This window comes from Phoenix dactylifera, chromosome 5 (genome assembly GCF_051530095.1).
Source record: "Phoenix dactylifera cultivar Ajwa chromosome 5, Ajwa_hap1_PhDact_Kaust_v1.1, whole genome shotgun sequence".
Classification (NCBI taxonomy): domain Eukaryota; kingdom Viridiplantae; phylum Streptophyta; class Magnoliopsida; order Arecales; family Arecaceae; genus Phoenix; species Phoenix dactylifera.
The window spans coordinates 4285803-4303916 of NC_143194.1; positions in this window are offsets into that span (position 1 = coordinate 4285803).

Consider the following 18114-nt stretch of genomic DNA (forward strand, 5'->3'; position numbering starts at 1 on the left):
GTCAGGGACCCTCATCTCCCGGACCTGCCTGCGGTCCTTCTCCAGCAGCACCATCTCGATGAGGTTTCGGGCGCCGGCGAAAGTGAAGGCCGACCCCGACTTCTCCCCGGAGTCAGACGGTGGTTCTGCAGCCTTACCCTTACCCATCGCTTGGGGAAGAGTCATGCTGACCATGCTCGGGGCGGGGACCGCCCCTGGAATTGACAGGGTCCCGCTCGGCCGGGGCCTCGGCGCGTCCCTCCTCGTATCATCCGGAGCCGACCGAGTCAAAGGCTGGGCTGGGGACCGATCACGTCCGACCCGTCCATCTCGGCCGCGCCCGGGTGATGCCTCCGGAGAAACGGTAGTCTCGGCATCGGAGGGCTGATATAGCGTCAACTCCCGGTCTTCGCCCGCGGCGTCCCCCTGATCGGTGGGTCCGGACCCGTCTGTCGGTGTCGGAGTCACCTGCCGGCGGGACTTCTTCGCCGGTGGGGCCCCGCTCGGAGGAGCTCGTTTCTTCCTCCGGACTGCTTCCAGTAGGGACGTCCTACCAACAGCCGTTGCCTTGTCCGACCGCATGACGTCGTCGATCTCTGCAAAAAGGACGAGGTGGTCGAAGGTTGAGAAACTGAAGGAAAGAACGAGACGAAAGAGGAGAAAAGAGCTAAAAAAGAAATGGTGGCGGGCTCACGGTCAGTGGGGACCGAGCTCAGACCAACGTTCACCAAGGTATCCTCGGAAATAAGGCAAGCCACCGAGGGGAGCCGGCCCTCGGCAACCAACCCCTTCAAGACGGCGACGCCATCGGATTCCTCCCTCGACAACCTCGATAGGCCAATCGGAGACTTCATCGGCGTCTCCCAGGTAGCCCTGATTCCCCAAGAGGGATCTGCATCAACGAAAAAGAAACGCTCCTTCCAGCCGTGAATGGAGGAAGGAGCCTCCTTGACGAGGCCGCACCCTCGCCGCGCCGCAAAGCACCACCACCCTTTGTCCTGGGGGTGGCCGCTCAGGCCGTAGCATTCCCAAAAGACATTTAGGGTGGCGGGAACCTCGTGCATGCGGCAGAGAACCTGGAAGGCCGTCAGGGCGCGCCATGAGTTCGGCACCAGTTGCGTCGGCGCCACTCTTAAACCCCGAAGCACCTGCACAACTAAGTCCGAGGGGGGAAAGCGAAACCCAGCCTGAAGAATGCCCTCATTGATGGCGACCTTCCCTGGAGGAGGATGGGACATCCTCTCCTCAGGCCCCGGGAGCGTAACATTGCAGGCCTCGGGAAGGTGGTATCGAGCCACGAACCTATCTAGGTCTTCAGCGACCAGCTCCGACTTAATGCGGTCTGCTCTCACTTCGCCCATCCCTAATGGCCAGTGAATCTACGGTCAGGACGGGGTCAAGAAGGGGGAAAGGACCGGAACGACTGGAGTACCCTAATACAAAAGGAGAAAGTATGGAGAGCCTTAAATTGAAGAATGGGGCAACTCACCGGAAGAGAAGGAAGAACGGCTCCGAGAGCGTCAAAGGAGGAGCAAGCGAACAGTCCGACGGCAATGACGGCAGCGCAAAGGAGAAACTCAAAGATGTCTGTAAAGAGAAAGGCGGACGGAGGAGGGCCCCCGGTTAAATAGGCGGAAAGGTGGGTGACGCCTCGGTGACGCCAGAGGACGCCTGGTTGCCGAAGGGTCGCTCGCGCCCCAAAGGCGAATCGACGCCATTAAGGAAGGATGTCCGCCGAAATCCTCAGACTGCCAGGTCAGCAACAACCGCCATACGCCATAAAGAAGGCGGGGAGCTCGAAGCGCGCGCGCCTCTCCGAGGGATGGCGGCAATCACGAAGCATCACTCCCTTCACCCGTTCCCCTTCTGGTTCCAGGCTCGGAAGTGGGGGGCTACTGTTACGGGGGAACTTAGCCACCATGCCCCACGTGACCGGCACGCGCGCCCAGGAAGACTACGGCAGCCCCTTGATCCAGCAATCCGACCTCGAGTCGGGCATCTTCGGCTCCGCAGCCCGACCCCGAGTCGGCTGCCCCTTGATCCAGCAATCCGACCCCGAGTCGGACATCTTCGTCTCCGCAGCCCGACCCCGAGTCGGCTGCCCCTTGATCCAGCAATCCGACCCCGAGTCGGACATCTTCGTCTCCGCAGCCCGACCCCGAGTCGGTCATCTCTCGACAACGACAGGCTATTCCCCAGAGGCACGCCGCGGCCCTCTGCTCCACTACACCCAGCAACGGTCGTATCCGGCGCTGCTCCACGATCCCCTGTAACAGCCGTACAAAGCGGAGCTCCACTACGCCCTGTCATGGCCGTACCCAGCGCTGCCCCACGACGCCCTGTAACGGCCATGTCAGTGGCAGCTCCATCGTGCTACACGATGACCAACCCCCCAAAAGGACCTCCCAGCCTGGTATATATGCGGCTGGGGGGAGAAGGGGGAGGGTAAGCAAGAACTTCCAGAGCATTCTCCTACTTGCTACTATTATCTTTCCTTCTCCTCCAATCTCCTCTGACTTGATCGTCGGAGGGCCCCCACTACCCCAGTGGTGGTGCGAGGCTTGCTTGCAGGTTTTCCGGTGGAGAGTGGAGCGCAATCAACACCAACCAAGGCAACCCAAACGGAACCCCGTTCACACCGCTGTGCCAATCGTTCTCGGTTTGGACCACCAGCAACACATATAATAAACAATATTATACTACATTATATTATAATCAATATAAAATATAATAATAATAATAATAATATAATATATAATATCTTCTCCATAATATTATAATAATTAGTATCCTTGTTTCCTGTTTCATCTCCCTGTTGACTCCAGATATCAGCACTGTTTCTGCTTTGACTCTTCTCGCCGGTGGCTAGCTGAGATTTCTCTCCATCAGCTGGTTCATGACCCGTGGGAGGTCGCCTGGCTCGAGATGGGCCACTGGTTCGATAGCATATCTATAACAAGCGGCCATGTTTGGCCATCTTTACGTACCTATATATCTATACATCTATCTCTCTCTACACATGTATGTATATGTATGTATGTACATGTATCATGTGTATATATGTATGTATATATAGTATTTGTTTATGTATATTGTTGCGGGGTTTCACCCCGACAGCAGCCCACACACCAGCCGAGCAGGGAAAGCATCTGCGTCCCTCCCGAGGTATTGTCCGCTCTGGGATTGCCGCTTCGGGTCTCCGGGAGGTCGCCCAGGGTCTTTGCCCAATGACAGTCCCGAGCCCTAACGGCGCGGGATCCGCGGAGGTACTACCCCTACCCTCACGGTTTTGTCCTACAAAAGGGCCCTCGCGAATGAGAGAGTGCTGGAACAGCTCAGCTCAGAGCGAATGTAGTATTGTCCGCTTTGGGAACCGTGGGCGCGGAGCTCGCATGGGGGCGGACCCACCTGCAGGCGCGGAGCAGCTGGACAGGTGTCCCTCACGGTTTTGTCCCCCCGTAGGGGGGCCCTCTTTACCTCCAGCCCGTGGGCCTTCGGTAGCTAATCAGCGGAAAGGTCTGTGCCTTAAATGGGGGGCTCAATAACCTCTCCTTACCGAGGGCCCTTTTGTAGGACAAAACCGTGAGGGTAGGGGTAGTACCTCCGCGGACCCCCGCGCCGTTAGGGCTCGGGACTGTCATTGGGCAAAGACCCTGGGCGACCTCCCGGAGACCCGAAGCGGCAATCCCAGAGCGGACAATACCTCGGGAGGGACGCAGATGCTTTCCCTGCTCGGCTGGTGTGTGGGCTGCTGTCGGGGTGAAACCCCGCAACAGTTGGCGCTAGAAGGAGGGCCCCGGCCACGCACAGACCTTCCCGCTGGGGGGGCTGTGTTGTGGGATGGGGTTCCCAGTTTAGTCCCACATCGGCTAATCAGCGGAAAGGTCTGTGCCTTAAATGGGGGGCTCAATAACCTCTCCTTACCGAAGGCCCACGGGCTGGAGGTAAAGAGGGCCTCCCTACGAGGGGACAAAACCGTGAGGGACACCTGTCCAGCTGCTCCGCGCCTGCAGGTGGGTTCGCCCCCGTGCGAGCTCCGCGCCCACGGTTCCCAAAGCGGACAATACCACATTCGCTCTGAGCTGAGCTGTTCCAGCACTCTCTCATCTGCGAGGGCCCTTTTGTAGGACAAAACCGTGAGGGTAGGGGTAGTACCTCCGCGGACCTCCGCGCCGTTAGAGCTCGGGACTGTCATTGGGCAAAGACCCTGGGCGACCTCCCGGAGACCCGAAGCGGCAATCCCAGAGCGGACAATACCTCGGGAGGGACGCAGATGCTTTCCCTGCTCGGCTGGTGTGTGGGCTGCTGTCGGGGTGAAACCCCGCAACAGTTGGCGCTAGAGGAAGGGACCCGGCCACGTACAGACCTTCCCGCTGGGGGGGCTGTGTTGTGGGATGGGGTTCCCAGTTTAGTCCCATATCGGCTAATCAGCGGAAAGGTCTGTGCCTTAAATGGGGGGCTCAATAACCTCTCCTTACCGAGGGCCCCCCTACGGGGGGACAAAACCGTGAGGGACACCTGTCCAGCTGCTCCGCGCCTGCAGGTGGGTCCGCCCCCGTGCGAGCTCCGCGCCCACGGTTCCCAAAGCGGACAATACCACATTCGCTCTGAGCTGAGCTGTTCCAGCACTCTCTCATCTGCGAGGGCCCTTTTGTAGGACAAAACCGTGAGGGTAGGGGTAGTACCTCCGCGGACCCCCGCGCCGTTAGGACTCGGGACTGTCATTGGGCAAAGACCCTGGGCGACCTCCCGGAGACCCGAAGCGGCAATCCCAGAGCGGACAATACCTTGGGAGGGACGCAGATGCTTTCCCTGCTCGGCTGGTGTGTGGGCTGCTGTCGAGGTGAAACCCCGCAACAGTTGGCGCTAGAAGGAGGGCCCCGGCCACGCACAGACCTTCCCGCTGGGGGGGCTGTGTTGTGGGATGGGGTTCCCAGTTTAGTCCCACATCGGCTAATCAGCGGAAAGGTTTGTGCCTTAAATGGGGGGCTCAATAACCTCTCCTTACCGAGGGCCCTTTTGTAGGACAAAACCGTGAGGGTAGGGGTAGTACCTCCGCGGACCCCCGCGCCGTTAGGGCTCGGGACTGTCATTGGGCAAAGACTCTGGGCGACCTCCCGGAGACCCGAAGTGGCAATCCCAGAGCGGACAATACCTCGGGAGGGACGCAGATGCTTTCCCTGCTCGGCTGGTGTGTGGGCTGCTGTCGGGGTGAAACCCCGCAATATATATAACTTAAGCTAGAGATGGGTCAGCAATGGGATCCGTGCCAGTTGGAGAAACAAGCATTTGCTGGAGCTCTGGACAAAAGGTTGAGTTATTGAGGTGGTGAGATTGGGTTGCTGTAGCAATAGCTAGCCCAATAGGGCAAAAACTGACGTGCAGCATGCACAAACGCGCATGTATGGACACATGCACATGCATACGTACACATGCACGTATGCACAAATCTTTTAAAGAAGAGAGCCAAAAGATAGTATATAATGCTTGCTAGATGAATAGTTTTTCAAACTATAACCATTATCTGATTTCTATTGATGTATTTATACTCGAGTATTTTAAATCATTCAATTTACCATATATATATATATATATATATATGATGGAAAGCCATCAGTGAAAAACTAGTGGTATTTGACTTTGCTCATTCATTAGATGAAGTAAGATATATATATATGTAGGGCACGCTTGTGTGTGTGTAATAACATCTCTATCTAATAAAACCACCATGACTTAATAGCAGTCTTTCATGGCCGAACTGTCTGTAGTAAGGGTGGAGGAGGTTGAGGTCCACAGGGACAGATCCTATGCACGAACTGTGACATATAGTTTAATTTTTAAGAAAAAACCCATAGTCTAATTACTACAAGTCTAACCTAATACAAATGTACGTGATGTGACAAAAAATATTGAATTATTATCTTTGGCCCCTAAGATTATAGATAATGTGTACCCGAGTCTTGAGTTTGATCAACCATGCTAAATCTCTAAATTTAATTTATCATTAGGGGTCATGATGAGAAGAAAATTGAGGTCGATCGGCATCATTCTTGACCTAGGTCTGATCTAACTGCAACCCTAAACTTGAAATAAAATTGGCTCTGGGTGTTCTTTCCGACATTCTCTTGGACAAAGCAAAGCATGGTCCAAAGTAGCCGGGATGTAGCAGAATAGAGAAGAAGTTGAATAAGTTACAAACTACTTGCATCATGCGCCATTGCAGCACAGTTTAATATTATTTCCTCGGCTAATTCATGCCATGTGGATGAATGTTATCTTTTGGATGCATAATTCCTATGTTGATCTCAAATACTTTAATCTGTGCTTGTGAATGGCGTACGTCATGTCCAAAGAAAAGTGAAGTTTGAGTTTGAAATCAATCATGTGTACATAAGATGTACTTGAGGAATAAACGAATGGTAGTTTCAATACCTACACGGAATATTGCGTTGAATCTTTGGAAGATGACATGGCTCAGCCATACCTATGTGTATCCTGATTTTCTAATAGACCTCATGCAAGAGTACTTTACTTAGATTCAAAGTCTACCTTCATTTGCACTTGCTAGATGATTACAATAATGTTTTGCTTAACATTTGAAGATAAAAGTGCCAAGAAAACTAGATCCAAGAAAATTAAAGACATTGGCAACAGAAATGAAATACTATCTCAACACTGGTGTCATCACCAAGCATATGTTTGCTTTAAATGTTGGTGCAATTAATTAAGGTTGTGTTTGGCATTATTATCAGTTCTCTCTTTTGCTGAAATCTAAAAATAGACTTATTAATTTCTTCAAGAAGAGTGGATTACTTTTATTAGCTTTCACTTTTTTCAAAAGCTACATTAGAATATTTAAAATAAAAAATAGAAACTACTCTTATGAAATAGAATTTTGTTTTAATTTTTTTGTTTTAGTATTCAAAAATTGAAAATCTATAATTGCAGTGGTACCAAAGAGGGAGTAGGTTAATTACAAATATTATGCCTCAAGTGGGTCAATAGGAATCTTAGATAATGGAAATGGACCTAGTCCAGTACTATATCTTGGCTTTAAAGTTTTAAACTTGGTTAGATTTTTTGGATGCCTTTTTCAACTATAACTATGTCTATGTATCATGTTCCTTATTTAATTTTGCGAGATCCGCCCAACAAACATAGATATCATTTGGTGAACCAACCCAATTTCTCTTTAATGGACAAGATATCATGATGATGACAACAACAATGACTGACTATGATAATTATGATGATGATGGTGTTATAGTAGACATAATAACATGCAAAGAATCGATGATCTAGAATCATGCAAAGTCATAAGCTGCAGATTAGAGAACATATCTTGCACCATGAATCCAATACTAGCTGATTCTCCCATTCAATGTTTGATTTTCATGAGTGCACACACACACACACAGAGAGAGAGAGAGAGAGAGAGAGAGAGAGAGAGAGAGAGAGAGAGAGAGAGAGAGGCTGTGATCCTATATTTATAGATGTTACTTGACCCCCTTATCATAGTTGGAGTACTAATAGGATCCCATCTCCTTATGCATGTAACTAGGAACAGCGCCCTATCACAATTAGAAAATGCTTTGGGGAAGGTTTAGGTTTTATCAAAGCTAGAGCTACAAATGGGTCGGATCGGGTCGGATCCTGAGTGACCCCGACCGACTTTGTTTCTTGTTTAGGTTCTAATTTTGGACCCAGATCCAATCCGGTTAAAAATCGGGTCGGATCGGGTCGGATCCATGCCTACAAATTTTGACTCGATGGATCATTCAGGTCAGATCGGGTCTAGGTTCGGATCTATGTATTTTTATATTCAAAGTTCCACTATATAATAGTAAATAGCATCAAGCAAAAAAAATGGGTTGGGTCGGTCCAGGTCCGGATCGAGATTGGGTGGACCGACCCGACCCAAAACATAAAACGGGTCCAAATTTAGGACCCGACTCGGTCCCGCGGGTCCTAAAGTCGGATCTTACACGGGTCGGATCGGGTCAATCCCAAATCAAAGCAATGTCCAAAGGAGATCCTAATTAATAATAATTTATATCGCATTAGAAAAAAAAAATTCTAACACTCTCGCTTGACCAATAGTTGATAACAAAATAATATCTCCTCGATTTTTGTCAAGAAAATATTACAAATTTGCAAACAAAATTCCTAAACACAATCTTAAAATTGGCCGAACAAAGGCACTAATTTCCCAAATCTCCCAATCATCCTGATCCTAACTAATGGCTACGCAGGGACCTTTAGAACTCAAATTAGTTATAAAATTGCAAGGGATAATAATAGGCACACATCTTAATAAAATTTAAATAATTAACAATTTCAAGATCAGATCATAGAGAATATAGTTAAACTTTTTCCCATCCTTTTTCGAGCCCAATGGTGTTGGGTCAATTTTCAATGAAAAAGGGATAGGATAGATTGATTCAAGCGAATCACAAACAAATTTCTGTAAGTGTCTTAAAATTTCAAAGAGAAAACTGAATCAGGAAAGTGTTATAGATTAGAACTTTTATGAAATAGAATATAGATTCAGGGATTGAACTTCAATTTTCTTGTTTTAAGTTATTTGGATTTGGATTCGATTTAAAAACCCAAACCAGACTTGCACCCACAGTCACTACCTGCTGCCCTTCTCCTTTCCAAACCCGACGAGAGAAGGAGGCGGCTCAAAAACCATCTAAAACCTGTTCCTTTATTTGTTTATTTATTTTTAACTCTTTGATCCATTGGATTAGATTTCTCTTTCTATTCTTAAATCCAGTGATCCGAACGCGGGTGATTATCCAAGAACCATGAGTTTAAACAAAAAATCCAAAATTCACTATAATTTATGCAATTACAAAAATAATAAGAAATCCCTTAATTTATTATTCTCATATTATTTGATTCCAAAAAATCATCTAAATTAGACCAAAATATATTAATTTAAAATGTTTAATCTTTTATTGCTTGCATGATCATATATCATGATATCATGGACAGATACTACTATTACCGGCAGCGGTAATAAATCTATGGTTTAACCTAGCACTTGCTTTTTATGAGCAGAAAGAACGGAATCTTAAATTATAGATGTTGCGAGACCTCCCATCTATCATGATTTAGAAAATCTTTCGACGGAGTTTCTGATTTCATCAAAACAAATTAGAATTTCAACAATTAATGATAAACTAACTTAAAACAAAACATGTGAGACTCAAAATTAGGGGTAGCGCTTAAAAAAAGAAAAAAAAGAAAACCTTTTGTTTACAAGGTGGCACAGCACCTGGGCATATGGTCTTCACCTTCTTAATAAGCACTATTTTTTTGTCCTTTTCTTATCTCTGGAAACAAGCACCATTTATTTGTCTGCTTTCATGCTCATTATGAATTCTTTATGTTATTCAATTTCCACCCATGTCTGGGTTTCTTCTCCAAGGCGTTGCTTGCAGGTCAGCTCGCAGCCATGTTGCCTTCCCTATGGTTTTGGTGACCACCTTATATATTTTCTAGATAATTGGATCACGAATGCTATAGAATCACAAGAAAACTAGCAACAATTTGGCCTTACTCTACCCAATTTATTTTTTTTTAATGTACTTGTTCCTTGAGCCTAGTAGTTGTGTTTTCCAGCTCAGTTGGGATTTGTACTGATTTGAATGTAAGAAAACGTTACATTGGGTGATTGTGTTGCACTCTTTTTTTGGCGGGCATAAATGGGTGATTGTGTTGCAATTGAAATAGCACCACTTGTTTGAGACGAGCACCACATGACACTATTACTTCTTTATTCTTTAAAAGAGAATGTTGGGGGGGGGGGTTTGAGTGAGTGGGTGAGTTAGTGTTGTTGCTCAGAACTGGCCCGATGAAGGCATCGAGCTGGCTGAGTTGCTGGAGCACTCAACTCATCCGCCATCTAAATCGGAAATACTAGATGAGGGTTGCTATATGTCTCCGTAGTGATAGCTCAGACGCCGAGCACCTTCGAGTTGGTGTTGGCAGAGGTGTCATTCTATTCGGTGCTCCAACACTAGATTCAATATGAAACAACAAAGACAAAGAAATCCACCAACCGAAGCTTGTCGGTAGGGGATCTTTCGATGCCTAAGTTAAATACGACTCTTAGAAAATAAGAGAAGGTTTTATAGCAGCAGAGAGGCAGCATAAGAGAGTCCAAAAAGAATTTACCTAGAGATCCTTTGGAAACACAATATATAGGTGAGAGCCGGAGCTTGTCACCGAGTAGTTCAAGCATGTATGCTGACAGTTATGGTAACACTCGTATATCTTATTCGTAAATCATGTTCGCACTTTTTGACCACGCGGATCGCTCATTTATCGTGTTTGTTTGGCAACAAGTGGCGATCATGGATGAGCTGCTACCAGCTAGTGGAAGAGTTTGAAATACGAAGGACTCTTCGCACACCCCCTTTTGAGTCAGCCACATAGCAAGCTTTGAATAGTCAGCATGCGGTTAGGTAGCGAGATTTATTGATTGGTTTGTCTCATCGGCTTAGATTAGTTGCAAGATGCATCAGTAAGCACCATAACAACAACTTTGTGAAAAGAGAAGCTCCTCCAAATATCTCTTTGTTTTGAGAAGAAGCATCATTGCTAGATGGCAACGGGCAGGGACCTGATATCTTTTCTCCAAAAGAGATCCAAGTGGTTATAATTATTAATTTTTTTATACAAAGTCTATCATCCTTTTTTAAACTCCATGATCACTTTCTACGAGGGGCATATGACTGTCCTCCAATGGGACCATCACCTAACTTGAACAAGAGTGGTCCTCATGCAATAAAGAACGGAAGATTAGCGGAGAATTTGCTTTTAGCTAGCAGGTGGCCTAGTGGGTGCATATTTCATTGCTCGAAATGCTTTTTGGACAAGAAATGGGCTCCAAGACTAGGAACCATGTATCAAATAATGTATTTTCTATATACCTTCGCATGCATGCATAGAGAGTATGTTTCATGTGAGATCCATTGAGGGAATACAATAGAAGCACAAGAGAGGCACCATGTAAGCTTAATTACTTTACTATTTGAATCCTAATTAATTAGCAGTACTCGTTCGTAAATATACTGAGATTTGCTTTGGTGCTTAATTTTGTAACATGGGTATTTCCCAATTCCTATCATGACTGGTTCATATCACCGGCTTTTTTTTGGGTTAATGTCTTTACATCATCACCACTTTAATGGTCGTCATTTTGATATGCAAGTTTCTGTTCAAAAACAAGAAAAGAAAAACGATGACAGATTGGAGAATTATGGGATGCTTGAATGGTTTGAATAGTGGAAGTAGAGCTCAGTCCTTTGGGCTCCATTTATCAAGTGCGCATCTCGATGCATCGTTATGAAAATGAGCAGTTGTGATTGGTGGCATGCATGGCTGTATAGTACATATAATGTAGGGTATAATAGATAGAGATACATGTAGCATAGGAAGCATGCAAGAGAAGAAACCAAGTTTCTTAGAGATATGAACCCTTGAAAGTAAAGATTTATTGTCTTCAAAAGCAAACGATAATAGAAGCATGTAATACCAGAAGTTTGGTGTGAATGCTATCTTCTGTATCAATCGCCAAAAAGAATTTCTTCAATATATATGGAAACGAATACAAAAAGAAAATAGCAACGATCCCAAGCATGTCAGTTTTTTTTTTGAAAAAATTGAAATGTTGGAATCTACGACATGTCTTCTTAATTTTGCTGAATGTTAGTGTGATATATATATATATGTAGAGATATAGTAGTGGATGTTGATCATGTTTTGGTGAATTGCCTAATTGCCACATCCATGTGGAACTTAAATTTTAATTCAGCATGACCTGAACCTATCTCTGCACTCCTTTGAAGCTTTAATGGTGGTGATATTAGCCAGAAAAGGCCTGAATTCAAGCCTTTGAAGCTTCGAGTTTCTTGATCTTGTATGAGTACCCAAAATCTCCTCGACGAATAACCGATGTGGTACTAAACACACGCCTATACGGGCCCTCACATACACACGCCTCCGTTCAAGCCCTGACGCCATCGTCAGGCTAAGGGTTGAAATTCATTCAAATCTAATCGCAACCAGCTTATGGTTAGCCTCCATGAATCTATGCTGCAGTGTCTCCTAGTTCACATGAGCTATGAGCCGAGTTCGCTCTAATACCATTTGTAACAACCCCAAACCTCATCCAAAATAGCTAGCTGAAAGGTAGTATTTGGGTTCTCTGATCCTGTATAAGTATTTGAAATCTTCTCGATGAATAACCAATATAGAACTAAACACACGCCCGCACGTTTTCTCACAACTTATTATCATATATCATTGCTATGTGGCAACCATATGTCTTTCTATTTGCTCTACTCTTGAAGCCGAGTTACAAGCAGCATGGCATGGTATATGTACTGCAGTATTCAGATATAAATCTACACAATGGAAGGTGATTGGATTACTGTAATCTAATGGATCAATAAAATACTTAATAAAACCAGTCATATACTTAGGGAAGGAAACCAATCAGCTGCTTGGTTGGCAAATGCAGGCTCAGATTTTTTGATGCTGAATTTTGGAGCATGACCCTTCCTCATGACCCCCCACCTTCTCCATTGTGTTATAAAAAAAGGGAAAAAAACAAAGGACAAAAAACAAAAAACAAAAACCGAACCATTGGAACTCGGCTACAGCACTTTATCCTGGTATGGATCTACATTGATCCAATCCAACTTTGGCCGATCCTTTCGCATCCTGGGTCTTTTAAAATGGAAACATATATATTAAGTTTGTGACTAACGGACAAACACTCTTCCATGGACCTTGCATTCGTGCCCAAATTTAAATATATGAAGAAGGGAGCCGTGTGAAGTTTAATAATCGTTGTTTGAGAAATACTTAATGAAGAAACTATAGGAACAATTGCTTCTAGACTTTTAGGACTAGTTTTGTTCGTGGAAAAAAAATTTCTCACTAAAATATTTTTTTAAAAAAGCCGATGTCTGGATATATGATGTTTGAAAAGTAATTTTTTCATATTTGATTGACCGAAGAAAAATAGCATATTACAACATGACTTACGTTTAGTTGAATATCTACTTATTGTATAAAATATCTATTATGCCTTTAATAAAGAGAAATATCTTATCATATTCTATCTAAAAGCTTAAGAATATTTTTGAAAAAAAATATCCTAATTTCTACCTTCTCATATTTCATAAAGGTTTTTTTTCATAAAATATGAATAGAAAACTCCGTCTAAATATAAGGTATGTCTCTATTTTCCTATTGACCCTGCTTTCTTTTCTCTTTTTCGTGCGAACCAAACGAGGTTTTAGTAGAGATAAGTTCTACTAGATGAATGCTCAAAGTATGTTTGCTTCCAATAGAGCTAAGCGAAAAACCTAAAATGATGAGGCTTCCAAGGGGATGCTGCTGCTTTTAGGTAGGTTAGCATCTTTCATAAATTAAGAATCCACCAACATAGTGACTTGCAAATGCCATCTAGATTAAACAATGCTTTAGGACTGAACTAATTATGGGCACTTAGGATTAGTCTAATGCAGACTTAATAATTGAAGTTGGCAACCCACATGCTTGTCTCTATCACCATGCTTCTTTTCTTCCTCTCATGTTATTTTCCCAACCCTGCAACTTCCCATGGCCCACATTAATTTAAGACCTGGCAAGGCTTAATGGCAAAGGGTGAACAGTACTGTGAATCACGTTATGCGATCAAGGAACGCGCATGAAGGTATGGGAGATAGATCTTATCAAAAAAAAAAAAAAAAAGGTATGGGAGATAGTGGTAGGTAATAATAACTTAAAAGGGAACCCACCACGTAGGGACGATTTCGAAAAGATAAAAAAGTACCAAATATATGCGAAAAGATGGGTAGGTAAAGAATGTGATTCGATGAACCAATTCTTGATCTACATGTTAGGATTAGTATAAACTTATATCCAAAACAGGCTTTGAGTTAGCTAACCAAGCTTACCACCTTTTGTAACCATCGACATGGTGGCATGTGTCATGTGAATGCTCCTTGATATGCATACATTCAAGGGTCTTATGACATGAATCATCATTAGTTTGAGATGAGGATATTAGTTGAGATAAGTTTGAGATGTTGCCACCCTATGACGTTGTGGTCGGGCACCATTCATGATTTCCATGCAGAACAATTGAGGACATATACACATGCACACTTAAATATTTATATAGATTTGTGCACAGACAGAGAGAGAGAGAGAGAGAGAGAGAGAGAGAGAGAGAGAGAGAGAGAGAGAGAGAGCTTTAATTTTAATAATTTACAACAACAACAACCCCAGTGGTAGATACTATACACTAGTTAGGATGCCATAACAGCGATGACTTCATCCAAAAAAACTAGTAGGAAAGTGTTATCTGAATTTTTAGACTTTGTATAAGTACCCAAAATCTATTTATTACATAACCGAAGTAGGATTAAACATACGTCCGTTTGAACCCTTACATACTCTACCTATTTAAGTCCTGATGTGTTTACCAGGTTAAGGGTCCAAATCTATTCAAGTTCAATCCCTAATACCACAAATCAAATCATAAAGTATGATGATCAACCTAAATAGACCTGTGTTGCATGGTTCTTTAGTCTGTATGGATCATTGATCGAGTCTACTCTAATATCATTTGTCACAATTAAAGATCTCATCCAAAAAAAAACTAACTATAAAGTATTATTTGAATTCCTTAGTACTCTATATCTACTTAATGTATAGTCAGATATAGAACGAAACACACGTATGTTTTTTTCTTACTATTTTTTCTCAGACTAGCCTCATTTATTAAGCCGAGCCCCAAAAAAGAAAAGATAAAAAAAAGGATAAGCCCGGTTTTCTTTTCAATCGAGCCCAGCTTAAAAGAAGCGTTGCTCGTGATGCATCGATTGCACAATCAAGATCAAAGTGTTTGTCCGTTCAGCGGCCAGTCGGTGTATATAGTCCATTCAATAAGTCAGCCAGTCCTGATCATGCCCAGTCTGCTAAAGAACTTTTCTCGAAGTCTGTTAAACCGAAGAAAGATGCTCGTCTCCTCCCCCACCCCATCCATGTCCCGTGTGCTGCCATTATTCAAAAGAAGCTTTAGGTGGTCCTGGTCGGAAACATCTCTCCCCACCATCGACTTAGGACTTAGGATATAGCTGGCATGGTTGGTGCTTGGTTTCTACCCAATAACTCAAGTAAAGCTAAATCCTAGGAGATAACCATCACCTCTTTCTTTCGATCTTTCCTTCTTTCTTTTTTGTTGGTAGGGCGTAACCATCACCCTTTTGACTCTTCTTGCACCAGCTACTTATCCGGAGCTGCTCATTTAATTCGTTACATCGGAAACAACGAAACTCCTAAATGAATGCTTCCGCTTGCCACAACTTCCCCGCCGCTGTCATATTTAAGTGCCAAAAATACGGCACTCATTTATGACGGCAGATCGATGGGCAAACCGGATGTCTTCTCCGAAAGCCACAAAAAAAAAAAAGCTGAGTTCCGTTGGCGAGCCGATTCGGCTACCCTGTTGTTACAGTATGGGGCAAAGCAATTACATCTTACTCATAGATTATAATATGGGATTCACTTAGTTCAAAATTTTGTTTTCTTACTAAAATATTTTTTAAATTTTTAAAAATATAATATATGAAAAAATAATTTTCCGCACTTATGTTTGGTTGAGCATCTATTTTTCTGAAAAATTATATGAAATAACTATTATACTCTTAATAAAGAGAGAGGTTTTACTCGTAAATTTTGATGGAAGGATATTTTTGAAAAAGGTGGAAAAGTAGCTTTTTTTTGTCTTCTATGACTAGTTCTAAATTTAATGTACGTACACACATATACTAGATATATCTAAATTGCCTAAAATTTAATCTGTTCGATCAAGACCAATGGTTTAGAGTTGTAAGTTGTATAGGTATAACATACTTTAGCTCATTAATTGCATTGCTACTATTCATTTTATGCTTACTTGATACATAGGTAATAGACCTCTGAAATAAATAATTTTCGTCTCTAGATATTTTTATTTGAAAAATTATATCATTAATTTCACTATAAAGCATTTCGAACTAAATGCACTGATAAATGCTCACCTAACGCTCTATATATATTGCAAATAAAGCATTTCAAAATATGAACATCATGCAAGCAAGTAGGCGAGAAGATGTGAAAACATCCTGACATACAAGATGAAAATTATGAGAAAAAAAGTATAATAATGAGAGAGAAAATATAACATTTAAATCATGCTTACTTTCTTAAGAGACAGATTAGGGCCACCCTATCTTAACAGCACAAAATACAGCTCTTGAGATTTTGGTCTGAATTTACTTATTGGAAAAAAATCGGATATCAGTCTAATAAGCAATGAAACCTTATGTTGCATCATCTTCCCCCCTCCCTTTGCGTGGTGGTAAAGAAAATTACATAGTAGTGATAAAGAATATACTTTTACTAAAATGACCGATACGCTTTTGACTTTAATAGCATCAACATGATTTACTAATCAAGAGATGTAAAATGTTCAAACCTTTTTGTTTTTTTTTTTGGAGTCACATCAAGCTCTTTTAGCTCAATGGACAAGGTTAATTGATCCCAATTTTAACCAACCAGATGAGACATGCAAATTGATCACAGTGGTTCGAAACATTACAATCTCAACACTCAAGAGTATCAATTATCAGATTATAAAGAAGAGACCAAGGTTTTACATATGTTTTAGAGCATAAATCATTCAAAACTATCTTATTTATAAACCAAGTTTTAAAGAAACTTATTTCTTAATTGAATGAGTCGAAACAAGCTGGTTTACATTTGCAGCCCTAACTACCAAACTATTTCCAAGGCAACATATACTTCATATTTTTCAAAGGTGATGCATGCCTTTGATTAACATATGATTGGATTAATACAAAAAAAAAAAAAGGAAAAAGGAGGCAAAGGACTATTCACCCGTTCCCCATGTTTGTTTTAATGCTTCTGGTACTGTTTCCCTTTCAAGATGGCAGATGTTACGTCACAGATCATCTGAAAAGTTATTAGATACGAAGGTAAAAAAATATAATAAAACAATGTATCCAACATTCTGGATAACCTTATATGACTTTGGATGCAAAATAGCTACAACAACATCCGTTGTATGATGTGGCGCTTATCCATTGGTCTTGTACTAATAAAAGCCGCAGATACCAGGCTAGACTTCACTACTGGACGGCCAAAAAAGTCATGTCCTGAGATCATCGTGATTAAATAGACCATGTAGCAACACTCTAATCCGCCTCTTGATTGGTTGTTAGAAGTCACTTAGAGAGGAGGATACCAAGTGAGGTTCCTTATGCATTAGCAATATGGTTTGCATTGCAAAATTATGCGCTATATAAGATTTATTAGATTTATGTTGAAAATATTTATTTTTACACAACTTTTTATTGTATGTAGTGCATGGGAGAAAAGCATGGATAGCTATTAAACTATTTAATCAATAAATCTTTTAGTTGTTCGTATGCACTATAAGCACACGCATGTGTTCATTTAGGGCGCATTTGGTTCATAATCGAAATCAAAATTGGAATGAGTTGGAATTGGAATCGGAATGGCTATATCCTCCAATATTTTTGGTTCGCGATGGAAATTGAAATCAGAATTAGAATAAAATTTGAATACGAAAAGAAGTTAGAAATTTAAATAAAAATCATTCATTTTTATTCTCATTTCAAAGTTTAACTCTTCCTAACCAGATATGTCTCTAGCGAACTCTCAATACTTTTCTTTGGAAATAGAGAAATAATGATGTATGCTGTTTTAGTTTGGTATAGAAAAAAGATGCATGAAACTAGAGAGAAAGCATGAGGGCATCTCTTTTAGAATCTTGTAATGTTGCATCATATAGCAATGGTATATCATCACACAGCCAAACTGCATGATATGCAATATAGATCTAGCAACCTCTAGAATGATAAGGTGGCACTTATGAAGTTTAAATATATAGTTTTTGGCAACAAGTTACATTAATGTAACAACAAGAAGTTAATATTAATTAATCACATCAAAAAGTGGGGAGGGAGAAAGAGAGTGTGCATGCCTGTGTGAGGTGGCGAGGTTTCGGCTAGTTAGCTC